This window comes from Callithrix jacchus, chromosome 2 (genome assembly GCF_049354715.1).
Source record: "Callithrix jacchus isolate 240 chromosome 2, calJac240_pri, whole genome shotgun sequence".
Classification (NCBI taxonomy): Eukaryota; Metazoa; Chordata; class Mammalia; order Primates; family Cebidae; genus Callithrix; species Callithrix jacchus.
This window is the reverse complement of record NC_133503.1, coordinates 17,330,829-17,336,621: the sequence shown is the minus strand read 5'-3', so window position 1 is coordinate 17,336,621 and position 5,793 is coordinate 17,330,829. Positions and strand designations below refer to the sequence as shown.

Genomic DNA, 5,793 nt, shown 5'->3' with positions numbered 1-5,793 from the left:
CTCCTGGGAAATCTAGTAAACATGAAGTTTTCTCGTCTTCACAGTGAGTGCGATCAGATTGCTCCAGATTGCTTATTTGCCATCAAGTGACATTTTTCCTTAATGAGGTTTTGGTTATTTGAATATATTTATTGGCTCTGGAAGATAATTCTGTATTTTTTTTATATAGAAATAACATAAGTCTGGAAACAGTGCTCACACCTATAATCCAGCACTTTTGGAGGTTATGGAGGGAGGATCACTTGAGGCCAGGGGTTTAAGACCAGCCTGGGCAACATAGCAGCTACGTCTACTTTTTTCCTAATTTTTTTTAAAAATTAGAAGAGAAGGCTAATCCCAAATTAGGGTTTTGCTTTGGTTTGGTTTGTAGAGACAGAGACTTGCTCTCTTGCCCAGGGTGGAGTACAGTATTGTGATCTCAGCTTACTGCAACCTCTGCCTCCCGGGTTCAAGCGATTATCCTGCCTCAGCCTCCCGAGTAGCTGGGACTACCAGTGCCCATCTGTATGCCTGACTAATTTTTGTAAATATTACAGACAGGGTTTCGCCATGTTGGCCAGGCTGGTCTCAAACTTCAGACCTTAAGTGATCCATCTGCCTCGACCTCCCAAAGTGCTGGGATTAGAGGCATGAGCCACGGCGCCCGGCTGACTTCCAGAGTTTTAATAACAGACATGTGGCTGAAGAAGAAAAGGAAGCCATGGTCTGTAGACGGCAGGAGCTTCGTGAAAAGAGGCCAGTGAAGGGCAGGACGTGAAGCTCTCTACCTACAGGAAACCAGCCCAGAGCCTCCCACAGGGACTTCAGTACAGAGGGCCGGGAAAATCTGCATGAACCCGAGCCCTGAACCTAAGACAGGACAAGGCCTTTACTGTTTCTGCAGACTCACAAGATGCAATCTCTGTGGTCCATGCCCATGGGACGATCTGGAATAAAGGGGACCTCATGCCTGTAATCCCAGCACTTTGGGAGTCTGAGCAGGGCCGATCACCTGAGGTTGGGAGTTTGAGACCAGCCTGACCAACGTGGAGAAACCCCATCTGTACTAAAAATACAAAATAAGCCAGGCATGATGGCACATGCCTGTCAACCCAGCTACTTGGGAGGCTTAGGCAGGAGAATCCCTAGAATCCAGGAGGTGGAGGTTGCCATGAACCACAATCGTGCCATTGGGCTCCAGCCTGGGCAACAAGAGCAAAATTCTGTCTCAAAAAAAAAAAGGATGGGGGAGCCTTCTAAATGCAAATAACATGGAATCAAAGGTGCAACAGAAATACTGGCACTGATTTGGGCCGCGGAAAGGCCTAAACAGGTAACTGCAGTCCATTGCCAAGGTCATCAGCGGGGTGACTGAAATAGCAAATTTCAGTAGCCATGGCCAAGACAGCTGCACGGGTGGGGAAGTCCTCCAAATGTCTCTGCGTCCTTCAGTAGCTCTTTATAAAATAAGGCAAGGTACTCCACTGACCAATTTCTTTTTTCTTTCTTTTTTTTCTCTTTTGAGACAAAATTTCACTCTTGTTCCCCGGGCTGGAGTGGGATGGGGTATCGCAGCTCACTACAATGGCTGCCTCCCAGGTTCAAGTGATTCTCCTGCCTGGAACTCTCAAGTAGCTGGGATTGCAGGCGCCTGCCACTACACCCCGATAACTTTTTGGATTTTTAGTAAAGATGGGTGTCACCATGTTGGCCAGGCTGGTCTTTAACTCATGACCTCAAGTGATCCACTCACTGTAGTCTCCCAAATTGCTGGTATTACAGGTGTGAACCACTGCACCTGTCCCTGCCTGGGGCATTTTAAAAGCCACTGGAGATAGACATCACCTGAGTTCCATAAGGTGGCCCCTAAATAGAAGAGGCAGGATATGAGTGCCTGCAAATGTGAAACGGGTTATTGTAAAAGATGCCCATGACTCCTTACACTACGGGAAGGCGGCAGGACACAGCTTGCTGTCGGCATTATAAGCACCCCATGATGAAAGGAAACAATGTAATAGATAAAGCGGCTGACCACTGTGTCTATCATCAGAATCTCTCTCTCTCTCTCTCTCTCTCTCTCTCTCTCTCTCTCTCTCTCTCTCTCCCTCCCTCCCTCCCTCCCTCTCCCCCTCACTCTCACTCTCTCTCTCTCTCTCTCTCTCTCTCTCTCTCTCTCTCTCTTCCCCCCCCCACCCAGGCTGGAATGCAGTGGTGCCATCTTGGCTCACTGCAAACTCCACCTCTTCGGTTCAAGTGATTCTCCTGTCTCAGCCTCCTGAATAGCTGGGATTACAGGCACACACCACCACACCCGTCTAATTTTTGTAGTTTAATAGAGACGAGGTTTTACCATGTTGGCCAGACTGTTACCTGACCTCAAATGATCCACCCACCCTGGCCTCTCAAAGTGTTGGGATTAAAGGCATGAGCCACTGTCTCCAGCCTCTCCCACATCTCTTTTGGCCAAGGCAGTACACTTCAGAAGAACCACGCCAGGGAATACTGGCAAATGGCCTTCAGTGTGATGCCTGCGGCTCCTGGAGGATTTCCATACCCCCTGGTGCTTACTGATACCGTCACCAGTTACACAGGCGCTTTTCCAGGCCAGACTGAAAAAGCAGGAGATCGCTGATCAACCTTACTCTTCACTAGCAGAACACAGGGGTGTGTGCGGTCACCAATACCTCCCATTGCACTTGGAGAAACACCTCCCGGGAAATAGAGGTTCATGTAAAGGAAATGTTCAAACAAGCAGAATGGCTGCATTCCTTCAACCAGAAGCCTCCGTTCCTCTTTTTTCACACTGCAATAAAGAACTACCTGAAACTGGGTAATTTATGAAGAAAAGAGATTTGACTGACTCACAGTTCTGGGGACTGTACAGGAAGCGTGGCCCAGGAGGCCTCAGGAAACAGACAATCATGGCAGAAGGCAAAGGGGAAGCAGGCACGTCTTGCCATGGTAGAGCAGGAGAGAGAGTGAAGGGGGAGGGGCCACACACTTTTAAACAAGATCCCATGAGCGCTCACTCACTATCACAAGAACAGCAAGGGGGAAGTCGGCCCCCACAAGCCAATCACCTCCCACCAGGTTTCTCCCTCAATATCGGAAATTACAATTTCACATGAGATTTGGGTGGAGACACAGAGACAAACCATATCAAAGGTAGTTCATCCACTGAGACTGATTTATTTATTTAGAGATGAAGTCTCGCTCTGTCGCCCAGGCTGGAATGCAGTGGTGCAATCTCAGCTCTCTGCAACCTCTACCTCCCAGATTCAAGCAATTGTCCTGCCTCAGCCTCCTGAATAGCTAGGACTATAGCACATGCCACCACCAGGCCTGGCTAATTTTTGTACTTTTAGTAGAAATGGGGCTTCATCATGTTGGCCAAGGTGGTCTGGAACTCCTGAGCTCAGGTGATCTGCCTGCCTTGGCCTCCCAAAGTGCTGGCATTACAGGCATGAGCCACCACGTCCAGCCAACCACTGAGATTACCTGGTTTCTTCCTATGCTGGGGCCCCTTGTGGCCACTGTTCTCCTGTTACTTTACCTTTTTTCTCTTTTCTTTTCTTACCTTCCTTCCTTCTTTCTTTCTTTCTCTCTTTCTTTCTTTGAAACAGTGATTTGCTCTTGTTGCCCAGTCTGGAGTACAATGGCGCGATCTCGGCTCACTGTGACCTCCACCTTCCGGGCTCAAGCCATTCCTTCTGCCTCAGCCTCCTGAGTACCTGGGATTACAGACATGCACCACTACGCCCTGCTAATTTTAATTTTTTAGTAGAGACAGGGTTTCTACATGTTGGTAAGGCTGGTCTCAAACTCCTGACCTCAGGTGATCCGCTTGCCCCGACCTCACAAAGTGCCAGGATTAGAGGCGTGAGCCACTGCGCCCGGCCTCCCCGGCCTCTCCTTTCACTTTTCAGTCCTATATATTAAACTGATGGTAAGCTGTTTTTCCTCCAGGTGCCAACACTTCCATCTTCAGTTTGTATTACAATACCAGCCCTTCCAGCAACTCCGGGGGACTCCAAAACTCGCCTGGACTCAGTAGCCCAAGAGTTCATTCCTCTAATTTTAGGGGACTCAGTGCCCCTGGTCAGCATGAAGTAGATACAGAAACATGACCTCCACCCCTCTTCCCTCATGAATGAGGAGTGGAATACGTTGGCAGGGGGTTGGGGGCACAGTTTGTAAATGGGTAACTCTATCAGACCAAATCTAGTTCAACTGGCGTTTTTTGTTTGTTTGTTCTGAGACGGAGTTTCGCTCTTGTTACCCAGGCTGGAGTGCAATGGCGCCATCTCGGCTCACCGCAACCTCCACCTCCTGGGTTCAGGCAATTCTCCTGCCTCAGCCTCCTGAGTAGCTGGGATTACAGGCACGCGCCACCATGCCCAGCTAATATTTTTTTGTATTTTTAGTAGAGATGGGGTTTCACCATGTTGACTAGGATGGTCTCCATCTCTTGACCTCGTGATCCACCCGCCTCTGCCTCCCAAAGTGCTGGGATTACAGGCGTGAGCCACCGCGCCCGGCCGCAACCGGTGTTTTTTGTTGGTTTTTTTTTATGGAGTTTTACTCTTGTCGCCCAGACTGGAGTGCCATGGCGAGATCTCAGCTCACTGCAATCTCCCGGTACCCTGAGCATGCCCAGATTAACCAAGCGTGCAACCACGGAGCGAAACCTGAAGGCAATGGCGCGATCTCGACACACCGCAACCTCAGCCTCCCGGGTTCAGGAGATTCTCCTGCCTCAGTCTCCGGAGTAGCTGGAATTACAGGCATGCGCCACCACGCATGGGTAATTTTTGTATTTTTAATAGAGATGGGATTTCACCGTTTTTAGCAAAACCCCGTCTCTCCTTACCTCAGGTTCTTGAACCCTGGACCTCAGGTGAACCACCAGCCTCAGCCTCCCACAGTGCCGGGATTACAGGCGTGAGGCACCGCTCCAGGCCTCAGTTCAACTTTGATGTAATAAAGTTGTCAGTTGCTTTTCAATTGCCATGGACTCCCAGGTTGAAGGTCACATACCCTGAGCATGCCCAGATTAACCAAGCATACAACCACGGACTGGAACCTAAGAGCTCGGGCTGAGGAGACGCGACGGGATCCCTTTAAGAAGCGGACTCCCCACGGCAGGAGCCAGGAACCAATCAGATTGAGTTTTGGTATCACCCCATGGCAGGATCCAGTCAGATCACACCTCTTATCATTCTTCATTGCAAGATCCAATCAAATCCTAAACTTATAAAATCTCACACAGCCCCCCCAGCTGGGAAAGGGAGATTTATGCATCTCCTGTGTTCTTGCCAGTTGACTTACACAAAAGCTTTATTTCTCTCTCTTTCCCTCTCCGGAGTTTGGCTCTTATTGCCCAGGCTGGAGTGCAATGGCATGATCTTTGCTCACTGCAACCTCTGCCTCCTGGGTTCAAGCAATTCTCTTGCCTCAGCCTCCCAAGTAGTCGGGATTACAGGCACCCTCCCCCACGCCCAGCTAAATTTGTATTTTTTTTTTTTTGAGACGGAGTTTCGTTCTTGTTACCCAGGCTGGACTGCAATGGTGCGATCTCAGCTCACCGCAACCTCCGCCTCCTGGGTTCAGGCAATTCTCCTGCCTCAGCCTCCCGAGCAGCTGGGATTACAGGCATGCACCACCGTGCCCAGCTAATATTTTGTAATTTTAGTAGAGACGGGGTTTCACCATGTTGACCAAGATGGTCTCGATCTGTTGACCTCGTGATCCACCCGCCTCGGCCTCCCAAAGTGCTGGGATTACAGGCTTGAGCCACCGCGCCCGGCCTAAATT

The 5,793-nt window shown here is 49.8% G+C and overlaps 1 protein-coding gene across 1 annotated transcript in view; it reads right to left on the bottom strand.

Annotated features, from left to right (window-relative positions):
• The window catches only part of LOC118151649 (putative protein ZNF815), a 57,191-nt gene extending 52,119 nt beyond the window's left edge, over positions 1 to 5,072 (bottom strand). Inside the window, 1 exon segment of the mRNA XM_078358376.1 lies at positions 4,850 to 5,072. The gene's annotated coding sequence lies outside the window, so the exon portion shown is untranslated.
• Between the last annotated feature and the right edge of the window lie 721 nt (positions 5,073 to 5,793).